At 30.4% G+C, this 14,785-nt stretch overlaps 1 protein-coding gene across 2 annotated transcripts in view; it reads left to right on the top strand.

Moving 5' to 3' along the window:
* Positions 1 to 14,785, top strand: part of LOC124367704 (slit homolog 2 protein) — a 510,187-nt gene that overhangs the window by 433,832 nt on the left and 61,570 nt on the right. The window contains exon 1 of one of the 2 annotated variants that reach the window (XM_046824775.1): positions 7,611 to 7,686. The exons of the other annotated variant lie outside the window; for it this stretch is intronic. The gene's annotated coding sequence lies outside the window, so the exon portion shown is untranslated. Of the gene's footprint in view, positions 1 to 7,610; positions 7,687 to 14,785 lie in introns of those variants that run through there. 2 annotated transcript variants of the gene reach the window in all.

Here is a 14,785-nt window from a genome sequence, read left to right as displayed (position 1 = left end):
TAAAAAAGTCAAAACTTAGATTGCTGCAAAAAGTCACGTTGTGATAAATTGCATTTATTTATTTCCCTGTTTATTTTCATTTCCAATATGTAATGTTTTAGGATATATATGTTGTTCCAAAAAATTTTTTATTATACAAACACGCTTTAATAAAATTTAATCATTCATTGGCTCAAAGTTAGTGAAGCCTGTCACAAAGGGTCTGGACATTTCGTTTGTCTGTCTGTCTTAATGATATTTCGAAAACGAATCCAAATTAGATACTTGAAATGTTGCATGAACCTTTCTTTCTATACAGGCAATATCAAATTTTATGATGGTCTTTGTCACCTTATGGGGACTGAGAGTTAGTAAATAGTTTTTCATGTGTCTTATGGAAGACTATGAAAGCATTAAAAAATCACAGAGTACATAAATTTAAAACTAACTTAGTAAACTCATCGGACTTTTCAACATGTGGTGTGGTAAATTATGTGGCCTAACTATCCATAAGATATCTCTAGAACGCTTTAATCTGCAGACTAAAATTTTCGTGAAACATTATATGTCTATACACCACAATTGGTGATGGTGCATGCCCATCTATGGGATTTGGTTGATCATCATTGAAACTTTATCACTACGTAAGCTTGCAGAATGTTTTTCCGAAAGAGGTAAATTGTATTTTCAGTATGATTGCTTGTCTCTTCGCAAGACTTCTCAGGAATGAAATAACCTATGGCCGTAAATTTCTGCATGCACCCTCAGTGAAGCTTTCTACGGGACACGTAGCGTGGCGTACTTCGATCGTGTTACAATACATTTGACCATCGGATCATTACATAAAATTACTTTACCAATTTTGTAATTATTAAGGTTTTGTCTTGTCGATTAACCTTTTTGAATAGATTTGGGGCCTTGGCAGTCTCATTTTGTTTGAGAGTTTATAAATTTTAGTAGTTTTATTGATTAATCACATGATAAAATTTACAATGGCTATTAAATATGACCATAGAACTGAATCTCTAGGGTTACCCAGTGATCTTTCCGACACTTATTATTATGTAGCTCTTAGTTTTCATACAAAATACATACAATTGTTGTACAATTTATTGTTCAATATGGGTTATATCGTAGTGAATTAAAATTTAAATGAACGATAGAAAACCCTGTTATTCGTGTAGCCGGATAAAAGTTAGATTTCCTTCTACAAGATATCTGGAGAACAGTCTGACCTACAGACTTGATATTTTTATAAACGATTATTTATAAATAATTAACATAGTGTTTTGCGATGGTTCAAGTCTGAGCGTTAGCGAACATTAACTCACTTGTCTTATGGGTAACAAATGATGGCAATGAGAAAACCACAAAACATAATAACTAAATAAAGCATGTGCTATCAATGAGACATTTTAACCTATTGCAAATAAAGCATGTAGGCTAGTAAAATGAGTTATAGATTTTAAATTCTAATGTTCCTCAGCGAATCCTGTGACACGACATGTGTGGGTTGGTCTACCTTTGATTAATGGTTTTTGCAAACAAGAAGGTCCAGTTCCAGGGTAAATAGAATCATCAGCAACATTGCTGTTACACTCTTTTCTTTTAAAAGGATCTTTATGAGCCTATTATAACTGATTATATGAGTTAATTCTATAGGGAAGGTCCCATTTAAATGAAATATATATCTCAAATCCGAGTGTATAAACAACTACTAACACTAGGAAGAAACATCTGGGCTATATTAAGACGTTCTAAGACGGGAAAACTGACCAAGCACTAGAGGTAGCAACTGCTACAACTAAGTAGGTACATGTTGTGACTTGTTCCCCCTCCACCGGCCGCTCGCTCTTGTTTTCTCTGCACTTGTGTATCACACTCCACGTCTGTTTCTAATTGTGTCTCCACAAAATTGCATCCAGTGACGAAGATTATGGAGTTGACGACAAGTATTTTGTTCGGGCTTTCTTTGTGAAACTCCATACTCAACGCCCAATAATATTGGAAAAGTCAAAAACCCTGAGTGTGACTTACAAAAATCCTAGCAATTGCTGAAGACCTAGATATTTATCCTTATTCAATTGCATTCTTAAGGAAGTGCTAGGTTTAAGAAAATTACTATCAGATGTTAGCTCTCAGGAAGTACTAGCTTTCTATTCACTTCAAACCAAGCAGTTGCTTTAAAGTTTCTTAGGATATAGCATGTTAAGTTTTATTTATTTCTCCCAATATGTTTATTAGGTAACTCCACAGTTCTCTAACTTACGAAATTCTACCCTGACAGATATAATAACCTCAGAATCACAGGAGAATAAACAAGGGGTAGTTTAGGCAGCGAAAGTTTGATTACTTAAAAAATCTCTTGATTTATTGATTGCTTTATCTGTGTCAGTGTCATATGCTACTATCTGAATTCTACTCTGAAAAATAATTACATAAAACCCTTACTCGTATAAAATCATGAAAAACATATTTTAAATTATGTGTATCCATTGTACACACTGCTTATAATATACTAATAAGCAGTTTTACTATAACTATGATTTCAAAAAAGTATTTACGTAGGAAGAAATTTTAATATACTTTGTTATGATTTTCTTTAGCCAATTTATGCCAAGTAGCAACTCTCTGACAGGAATATCCATTTTAGGGCCAAGTAGCGTAAAGGGAAAATGTAAACAACCTTTGGGCAACCTTCGGAATTTGCATGGAAGTTATCTAATTTTGTTTCCCCATGGACCCTCTCTCATTTGTCGTCATTTCCTGCACTCTCTCTTGTAGAAGATAAGATAACAAAGACTGAACTGCTGTATGACTCAACATTATTTTCCTGTAATGCCCTTTCATTTTTTCTATGATATAGTCAAATTATTTTGTGTAAATATTTGAATATGCAATGTTTCAGTGGTAACATATTGATGGTAAACAATATAAAAGTTTATAACTTTATGTGTTTACCAATAATTAACAATAATTAGATTTTGTATTGTATAATGAGTCTTATATAATTTTAACAAAATGAGACAGGCACGTCAGACGTTAGTTGTATTTCTTTTGTTTTATAATATATTAGTTCCAATCTACAGCAATATTACTGGACGTTTTTTAATAATGGTTTTTAATTTTTAACGTTAAAAACCGGTATTGTTTCTCACTCTTAAAACTATTTGAAATAGATGCAAGGGTTAGAAATCAAAAGACATTTTCTTCAAAGACGTATAAATGAGATAAAACAATGTAGACTTCCATTTAAATATTTTACCTTGACAGTTTTCCAAAATTATTATTTTAGGGGAGAGGGATGATAACATATTTTCATATTACACATCATTTTAAAATGTTATTATGCATATTACAATTACTAGTTTCACTGTTTTATTTTTGCATTTTTATAAAACAGGGTTTTACGTAAATTTCAAATTTGCATGGACTGGTCCACCACTTTTTAAATTTAAAAATTTAAAAAAACTAACTTTATTATAGTGTTTCTGTCCAGAAGACCCTTAAATTAATGTGTCGTATTTCATCAGTTTATATTGGAAATCTTTGGGATCCAAACCTGGAACCTTCAGTTTTAGCACATCTTGTTCATTAAATTGGATACAATTATTTGAAATAGATATCCTTTATGTCATTGAAGGGAGTTGTATGTTGTTTTTTTTTCTATGATTTTAGAAATGAACAATATTCAAACACACAGAAAGGATACGACCAACTGCGACCTAGAGTTTGCATACCATCGTCCATCACTCAACTCAATTAGGCTGTGGCATGCAAACACACCCTGTGATTGGTCAGGCCGTATGAAAATCGATTCAGACAGAAACACCTAATTGCTCCAATCAAGTGACGTAGCCGAAGCACAATCTGTTGTGTTCACAAACAGCTGAATATTCATTGATTTTAAATTACTTTATCACTTAATATAATTAAATAAACTTACTATTATATAAATGCCTCGTGATGGGACACATGATACCAGATCCTTAATACAAGTAATATATTGTTTATTGTGTGCTTGTTATAGAATTTTTTAAGATGTTTACATTAAAATGGGGACACTGTACTGTTGAAAATATATGTACTAAAACCCCCTAATAAAACATTTACCTGAATAATTTAAACTCCAGTTTTCAACATGCAAATAGAACTTATTCCTCTTATATACTTGAACGTTTGTAACTGTGTATAATGTATAACGTTTTTATAATGAGAAAATACAACATTTAACGTCTAGAATAACCTGAATATAGAGTTAATGATTAATGATTGTGCGTGATAATAACACACACACACACACACACACACACACACACACACACACACACACACACACACACACACACACACACACACACACACACATATATATATATATATATATATATATATATATATATATATATATATATACATTCATCCCAACATCCAACCTTCCACATTTTTTAATATTATTATGGGATAATCTATGGTTCAATTTTTGGGTAATTACTGCATTTACGATTTTAGATCTACTTACATAAACAATTATCACAATATGTGATCGAACCAACGCTTTCACAGCGGTTATAATTGGTTCATATGTATGTTTATGAACTGAATTTTAATTGTACAGTTTTGAAAACACTGATTTGTAAAAGTAGAGATTATACATAACATTTTAATAAATATAGCCACAAATAAGTTTGAAGTTTATTATCTTTTATGTCAATTAACCATAACAACTTATTTTAAGTTGTACACCCTCTTATCTCATTAAACATTCACTTATACTAAATAATGTTCCTTATAGAAATCTAATTGTATAAATATTAAAGACTACTATATTAAAAATTGTGTATGCAAAGAAGAAAATAGAGTATTATGCAGAAATATGATCCGTTTAATAAACATTACATCCGTAGTTATACATTTTTCTAAGTCAAATAATTTACATCTACTGTTAGCAGTTCTACAAGCCTTATTGCAACAACAGTGTTCCGTGTAACATTATGATGCCATGTCAAACGTATGTAATTCAAAACGTGCCCCGCCTTGCAAGGAAGGGGCTGACGACTGCTTGCAAGAATTACAAACTTCCTTACACACCCACGCATCTTCAATGCTGCATTTCCTTTATCCATTACATTTCATTTTTCAACACCTAGACTCGTTATCTTAGCTTGTAAAGACATTATCAAGTATGTGTAATATCTTGGCTTGGTGTGGTCCAAGCTCGAATTATATAGAATGCCTAGAAAATGTATAAATACTCCTTTATTTCGAAAATCGTATGAAATTACTAAACATTCCCTGGAATACCTAATTTTATAAATAAATATTAATGGATGAATTTTTTTCTCAAAAGACAAACCACAATCGTAGGCTAAGAACAGTGGCGCTCTTGTTAAATGAACTGATAAAAATGACTGTACTGTTACAAATAAAATAATATTATTTTAAGGAAACAAACCTTGAAAATATAAACCTAGCCTAAGGTGCCTTAGTCTAACCACACTATTGAAACGATTTTGAGCCACTCTTTATATGATCTATTATTATGATTTATAGTGATTATTAGAGATTTATCCGTGCGATTTTTCAAATTCAAATTGATATTTTAATAAATGGAGGACAAATAAAGGACTAATAAAGTACGTACCTTCAGCAATTTATGAGATCAGTAAGAATAATTATACTAATAAAGTACCGTTTGCTATCCTTAAGATCCGTCATAGTAATTACGTAATAATACTCACATCCTGGCAGTATAATACGTTCTTGTAGCCTATTACTCCAAAAGGTGTATGTAATACTTGTATGTAATTCTAAGACAAAAAAATTTATTCCCAACATAATATTCGTTGTAAATCTCTTCAACCTAACAAGGAGTACGCGACACCATATGTCCTTAAACAGGTTTCGCTAAAGTTGCACACATAATTTTAAGCCTATAGATCATTTCGCTTTCGATATTTCTTGCGGTTACATAGGCAGACATAAATCATACAGAAAAGAATTTTTATATTCCTGTGGCAGGAAAAACAATAAATTGTGTCACCCTACTAAGAACTTCATGGTAGCTCATGGAACATCATAGAATTGATTTATGTCTATTTAGAGATATCTTGCCACAGGGTACATTTATATTGTAATTCATTGAATTAGGTTTCATAGCAGTTTTTATTTAATAAAAATACCGGTGAGGTTAGGAGGGTAGTGCAACTAAGAGTGCTATGAAATTTGATCTCATCACTAACTTTTAACATTCGCTTTCACCTTCATTTTCCTTTTAATGTATCAATAAAATAATAGTGTTGGTAAGTAACTTTTTAAATCTTATGTTATTGTTCTTGCCATTATAATTACCCATAATACCAATGTAAAAATATTTACTAACGCTCAGACAAATCCCATGAAGTGACATGAACTATCATCGAACTCACTGATGTTAATATATAAATGAATCTTCATGCAATATTTCAAATCTATAGGTCAGTTCCTTTTCGATATATCGAGTGAACACACAGTCAGATAGACAGGCAGAAAGAAATAAAATTTTTTCTGCCACGATTGATGAACTGTTTCCTCCGCCAATTAATACATTAGCGCATTGAAGTGATCTGACAATATAATGTTTAATTACTTACTAAGTCTCGAAACAAAACTATAAAAGTTTAATTATTAACTTTAAGGGCTTTACTCACATTCCTCACATCCTCTTACTTATAATTGCAGCATTTTAAATTCATCTTCCTCTTTAGAGATTCGTGCTTTGTGTGGAAAGGTAGCTTGTGTTTTAGCCAATACCAAATACAGGCGATAAAACCCAGACTTAAGTACGAAAGCGTGATGTGAAACTATAACAATGTTCTTAGTTCTACATTCATTTCAAAGCGTAAGTTTGCTCACAGCGCACGTAGAAGGGACCGAACAATACATTATGATGCAAACAGACCGAAAACATTGGGAGAGTCGATAGCCGCAGTCTAAGACGTTGGACTTTGGATCTGACTTACAGACACTGCAAGTTGAAATCCTGTCTGCGGCAGTAGTAAACTTCATCAATACTAACAACCTAGTGCTGTATAGACTCTCTTCTTTAGACTGTTTTATAATATCCTCACAACAGGCAGTGATAAAGACAAAATTATGACTAAAAGGGGGTCTATCTTTCATTTTTATAAACAATTTTAGTTACAGCTAACGTGATTTAAAATTATTTAATTGGTGTCTTTGTAGCAAATTTCTGAATATGTGTAGCTGCTAGCCATTTCTAAATTCTTTATTATAACGTATTTTGCATTTGAAAAGTGGGTAGTCATTTAGTAAGCAACTGTAAGGTAATGTCTTAGCGAAGATTTGTGGAATTTCTATGAGTAGTGTATAAGACATAATAGTAGTAGTGTAAAACATAATACAAAGGCTTAAACTTAATGAAATAAATCAAATATATAATCGGATATATTTGAACAATTATGTGAAGGAAATGTTTTATTTAAATTTTCAGATACGAAACATATCATTGTAAAACTCCGCTACTAATATTGCTTAATAGTATTAATTGTTGGAATCGAGCGATAACAGAGGAGGAAATAATATGTCGAAAGGCAACTGAACCGGGTATAGCTGGTTATAAGATAAAGAACAAAAGGCGATAAGGCGGGCGACTCAGTTCAGAGTAGCATCGCGTGGTAGATAGCTCCAGTTCTGACGACAAATAAGGTCTGTTATACAATGTTCTCACAGTCAGTATTGTCTTTTTCCATAGTGGGCTATTTACGTACTGTATAACAACAATATGTGATATTAATATATATAGTTTTATTCAGTACATTTTTTAGAGTTAGCGTGGAGTAGAAAACAACATGGTTGTTGTGGTTCCTGACTTATGCACAATACTCTGGTATGGATTGTTTATTTTAACCTAGATTGTAGCTATGTGTTAGGTTACATATCCACCTGAGAAAGTGATCAGATTGCAGATCTCAAACGTAGTGTTACTGACTATTTTTGGGTTATTAAATCACTGGACGATGGCAATGTCCAAAAATTCCTCTTTCCTTCATTTTGGATGTTTTCAAAGTAAAACTTATAATTTACATCCTCTATTGAATAATAATTAACAGATTTATTTTACCAGTGAAATTGGTTTATCAAGTTACAATCCGTCCTAAAAAGTATAGACTATCATAATTTTAATAGTATAAATAAATTCATAGTTAGGCGTTTGTGGACAGCACTCAATCACTTTATTGTAGACAATTGGTGTCTATATCACGAATTTATTGTCATATGGCCTGATTATTCCAGTGGGTGCATTTGTTGTTGCGTAATTGGACAAAGAGTCTAGTATTTATTTGTAATAAAGTGTACGAAAAATTACTGATAACTACCGATTAATATAACGATAAAGTACTGTATGCATTGATGTATCCAAACCTACAAATATAATCCACTGGTAAAAAAAAATGACGAATGTTTTATGTTTTAAAACATAAAACTTAAATATATCATTTTAAATATTTACCTTGTGTATATGTTCTATTCTTTGAATAATTTAACCAATTGGTTCTTGGTAACGCCTTATACAATTCTATAATTAGAAAATACTAAAAGGTATAACCTTCATTTTACCATTTTCTGTGTTGAGTGACATTCATAAAGTGTAAATCTCATTTAAACTATTATTGATTGAGCGTTAGCGAAGTCTATTGCTCGAGGGTTTGATTTTTTTTTTGTCTGTATGTCCGCACGATATCTCGAGAATGAATAACCTAACTCAGTATAAGCAACGTTGAGTTGTATGATAGTGCATGTTACTTCAAGAGATTTGGCTGAGCTGTAGCGACCAATTCTATATTGGTGTTACGAGTATTCAAGACAAAAATACGAGACTTTGCACGAAGCCTGTTACGGAACACGTGGTGTGGCGTACACCTACTTTGTGTAATTTTAACTTTTAGACCTGTTCTTAATTATTCAGGTTGTTGTAAAACCAACACGATGTTAAGATTCCTAGTACTTCATGATCAGATTGCGCAATTTCAATGAACCTTGTTTGATGGGTTTAAGTTTTAACGGAAGTCAAATTTGCTCTACTTCGAATAACCTAATCTTTTACTGATTATTCTAAAAAGGAAAACTAGTATGTAACTACTTTTTTTAAAAGGTGAAGGGCTGAGCTATTATTAATTACATTGAGACTGATAGAGAGTACTTTATTAATGTCAGTAAAATAAAAACGCTGGTATCAAGATTTTCAGTCACGCAATATCGCAGTATCAGCCAACATTAATTTCTCCTCAGCGAATTCCCGGTCAAATGTCAGACTCTGTGTAAGATATCTTCACTTTGGATGTTAAAGTGGCTTTTACAAGTTACATCCTTTAAAAGGTCATCCTTATCTTCCATAGGGACAAGATAAACTGTACTAAAAACGTTTTCTTGAACAGCAGGAAAAACACTTTTATCTTTGGAACAGCGAATGTGGTAATATTACCTTTATATTCATGAAGTATGTTGCAATATTTTTTATGAGTCATTTTCTACTCACTAAATAACTGTGCTTTAAAATATATTACACGAATCTCCGTCTTGCAAATTAGTTATAACGACGCATATAAGAACACGCTTTGTACCATTGAGTTACAACTGTAATTATCTTTATACAAGTTGTACCTCGTTTGGTATGTCTAAATCTGAGTGTGCACAGCACTTAAAAGCTGCTTTACTGTTAGCGGTAATAAATTTTGGATTAAAGAAGCTTTCTTTTCAAAAACGTATCATATACAACCGTAGATAGTCTTTCTTTTAATCTGTTTATATACAGACATCTATAATATTTATATAACGTTGGCATGATTTTAGTTTTACACTGTCTTAAACTTTACGGATATTGTCTGCATCGCTGTCTACATTTTTAAGTTAAGAATCATGTAACAAACTCTAAGAAATTATGAAGCAAAACATATTATGTTTTACTACAGTAAAAATTAGTGAATAAACTTTGAAGTAATTACCGGTAAAAATCGGTTCATTATTGTCCATTATTATTATTTTCTGTAATAATGAAATAATAAGTAGTACTGCTGTTATTACAGGTTCATCCCATATTATTTATGATAGTTCTATATTTTTAAGAAGTACAATCAAATACCAACAAAAAAAACTCATCACGACGTCATATTGTACACCCCCCCCCCCCCCAAAAAAAAAAACAATGTTCATTTCGATATTTCTAGTAAGAAATTAAATCTACTTCTGAGAAATCATTTTCTTCCCCTTTTTCAATCAGTCGCAAATTCAGTTTTAAAGGTATTCTCTATGAATATTTACACAATATTTTAAAACAAAATATACTATGTGTTAAAATTAATTTTTACTTAATTTTATCTTATATTATTTTCATTTCCTTACAAATCTTTCTATAAATAGCTTTTTTAGAATAATAGTAATTTCATAATTCTCTTATCAGAATACTTCGGCTACTAAGTATTCTGATAATAAAACATGTCATGTAGTGCTAAAGTCTCAAAATTGCATAATTTCTATTAATTAATATTTTAAATTACAACATTCATAAATTTTATATTTTTGACTATTTACTCTCCCATATTATGATATATCCATATAAGACATTTATCTAAGACATTAATAAATTATGTAAAAGTACTATTCTTCCTTACCTAGATCTATCCGATTCCAGAAAATATATTTCTGTTTAGATCTTCTCGAAAAAGCTGCATCTTTCACCACTCTATTTTCATATTTAGTCAATAATGAGGCCAGTTTTCTATGAAAATATCGAATTACCTATGCGAAATCAAGTTTAAGCTTCATATTTTAACATTATTTTAGTTAGATAAAAAAATATTATCTTCTTATATATAAAATATAAAGACAACATTTTTAAGTAAATAAATACCGAATAAAGGTCTTAAATTCTCTCTGAGCTACAGTACACAGTTTCTGTCATATTTTTCTGAAAAGCATATCTCTTGTAAAAATATTGAATTTAACATTGGATGGCATAGTTCCAAAGTCACATCTTAAAAAATAGTTTAAGATTGTACCAAAAACGTACCAATTTAGCCAATATAAATTAGCCACTTGGTTTACTGGTGGAATTCAGCCGCAATAACTCATTTATACTCTGTATGAAACGTAATATCACTTATTGACTTCCGATCGTGTATTTGGATACAATTAAGTTAGTAATGTTAGCAATTTTTTAGCTATTCGCGCATAATAATACTGGAATTGAAGAAGATAAAAAATTATTACAAGCTGTATTATACAATTATTAACCACCACTAATGAGGAAACGTTGCAAGTAGATCGCGGTATGGAAATTTCAGGCCAATTTGCAAAAAAACTCAAAAGAAATGTATATGCACACAATAATACATAGAATTACGCTTTAAATTACTTCCTGTATTTATTAAGTAATTACTAAATACAGTAATTACTAAGTTACTGTATTTCGCCAATTTCTAAGTTTCCTGAAGTATAATTTGGGAAGTTTTAACTTGTTAAGAAAATATCTGTTTATGAAATACACACAACAAACATTATTCAACCTTTTAAGCATTCTATACCTTAAAACAAGCTCTTGCCGAATTAAAACAATTGTAATTAGATATTAAATTAGTAAAATAGAAGTTTAATGACTGTACTATGAAAGTTCGAATCTTAAAAAAATAACGTTGTTATAAAAGCAAATAGATTACTAAATTAAATATTGAATAGTTGATTACATTATACAAAATGCTACGTAGATAATCCATATTCTTTTGTAGATTTTAATTCTTTCCGATCTGTAATCGTCTCTGAGCTGCTATATAACTGCTGCTGAATAATGTATTTGTGTTACAAAATGCACACGCAAACCAAGATATTAATAATTAATGCAATACGTTTATGATATAAAGTCGTAATAGGAGGAATTATTTTATATTTTTAATGAGGTATCATCACCTTGTGTTAGTAATTAGGACTGTTTTCTTTCTAACTGATATAAAGCTTTGGTTACTGAATTTAATAGTTTACAAGTTGTTATTAGAAACATATATGATGAAAGAATGGTTCAACTAGTTTTTAAACATCAAGAACTTATTTCCTGCACACATGAAAAGTAGTAAAATGATTTAGAGAGCATCAAAATAAATGTAGATAAAAGTAATTTGGAGATTGCCCATCGTTCAGTGATAGAAAGTAACGGCGTAACTAAAAAGAAATTAGGGGGGATAGGAATTACGACCCCTATTTTTTTATCTTACGTATTATAGCAATCCAACTTGTTTGAAGTGCAGAAGTTTTTTTTTTACTTTGAATTATGATTTTATAACTTATTACCGTCTATATTTATTAAAATATATTCCATACTCTCGGGGTGATGTGCTCTTTAATCTGATTCGACCCTCTCCACCACAAAGACAAGTCCTAGTTAGGCAACTGAAACAAACCAATACCATATGTAATCCTAGATAGATAAATAGCTTAACACATTACTAAAATATAAGAAAACTGTTTTCTCACGCTCAGATTAAAGAATTTTTTAATAATTATTATTACGCAAAAAATGACCGATAAAAATAATGGATACAAGTAATAGCAGTATAACATCAGCCAACGCAGCGGTGATAAATATTTTCTATTACTATATGGTTAAGTTAGATTAGATTATAAAACACAAGTCGCACTTAAAAAATATTATCCTCACAAACTTTACATAAATTAAGATTATAAAAAGACTAATATTTAAAGATTTCTAATTTAGCACTTACTTATAAAAGTGAGTTTATGTATAAATATTTGAATTGTTGAATTATTTTAATTAAATAATTTGTTTATCCGTAATAATATTATTAAAAATATGATAAATAATATCTTAATAGTATAACGAAAATATTTTTAAAGCAGTAACAGACATTTTTAGAAACCACTTAGTATTTTCCTCATTGCAAAGTTTTAAAACTATTTCATACATTGGAATATTACGATTTATAACGGTTGGTATTTAATAACATGTACTGTGGTGGAATTTTCAAAACATTAAACCGTGTTCAAACAGACAATTGAAGTTACTCATCCTCACGAAAGTACTTCATAAAGACAATTCAATTTCATCTCAGTGGGAACTTTTCTAACTTAATTAACCAGTTCTCAGTATTGAAGACATAACTCTTTATGACTTTGCTAAGTCGCAAACTTACCCGACTGAATGCGGGGTAGGATGTAGCCTTTTCTTGGCCTCGCTTGTCTTTTTGTCAGTTTTAATTGCCATGTTTTAAAACATTAAATCATAATTCAATTCAAAGCTAAAAATTTAAATTTATCTTTACACATTTTGTAACATTTCATTTAGTACTAGTTTGACGTCTCATTGAAAAGACATATATTCTTTCATCTATATGTATTTATGGACTTAAACAAACTTAACTTTATATTTCTAAATTTGTTAATAGAAATATTCTATTATTTATATCCACACAATCATTACCTTCCTAGATGATGTGTTTTTAGAAGAAGGCTTTCTTAAAACAAAAATTCACGTTAAAGATACCAACACTATGAACTACTTAAATTATACTAGTTGCCATCCTACACATGTAAAAAAAAGTATTCCAAAACGTTTAGCCATTCGAGCAAAGAATTTATGTAGCAGAGAGTCTGATTTCACTAATTATATTAACAAATTAACAAACGCATTCAAAAATTTAAATTATCCCGACAAACTTGTAAAAAATCAAAATAGGACAACAAATTTTAATTACAACAAATCTTTTCCTCTGGATGAACCTAAATTTACAACCAAATTCTACCCCGGGCTTAACAAAATAAACTCTATAACTAAAACTGCTTTCCATATTCTACAGTTATCATCGGAAACTAAAGATATATTTTCAAAACCACCTAGGATCATCTTTAGAAGACCGTCAAATCTTAAAAATATGGTAGTCCAAACCAATCTTAAACACAAAAATCGAGAGAAAAATTTTAACTGCTAAGGAACAATTGATTTTAATTCAAGTAATATAATATATCAGCTAAATAGTAATTTTTTTAATAAACAATATATTGGCCTAACCTCTAACCCTCTTCGTATCTGAATGACAGGTCACCGTTACAGTATTGTTCATAGAGATGACAAGCCCCTCGCTGTACATTCCAGGGAACATAATCAGGACAAAATTGAAAACTGTTACAAATTAAAAGGCATCAATAATGTGCCATTGCATGCCAACGAAAATATAAATAGGTTTAATTTGAGAAGGAGCGAAACTGCTCATCAACTTGTTTTAAGGTCAAAATTTCCTTGAGATATTTGAACATTCGTTAATTTCTACATTTTTTTACTCTTTGGTATTTATGATGAAACATCAGCTGTGAGGTATTTTCCCCTGTTTATTATTCTATTTCTTTTTTATATTTAGTTACTTTAATTGTTTAATTTTGTAAATATTTATACACTATTTGTTATCTGAAGAAGTATGCTGACATACGAAAATTCATAAAAAGAGTTTACCAATATTTGGTTTTTTATTTTTACATGAAGAGAATACATATTGGTATATACACACATATATATATATATATATATATATATATATATACTTATATATATATGTATATATATATTATATATATATATATATATATATACTTACTCTTACTTACTTACTCCCAGGGCCATTTATATCGGAGGTGATATTTAGCCGCACCAACAAAGCTCCTCCATCTTGAACGGTCCTCCGCATCCTCCTCTGAAGCGCCCACCTTCTCCATATCAGCCTTCACCTGGTTCCACCATCTCACTTTC

Source organism: Homalodisca vitripennis, chromosome 8 (assembly GCF_021130785.1).
Source record: "Homalodisca vitripennis isolate AUS2020 chromosome 8, UT_GWSS_2.1, whole genome shotgun sequence".
NCBI lineage: Eukaryota > Metazoa > Arthropoda > Insecta > Hemiptera > Cicadellidae > Homalodisca > Homalodisca vitripennis.
The sequence above is the reverse complement of the archived record's forward strand: the minus strand, read 5'-3'. Positions and strand labels throughout refer to the sequence as shown.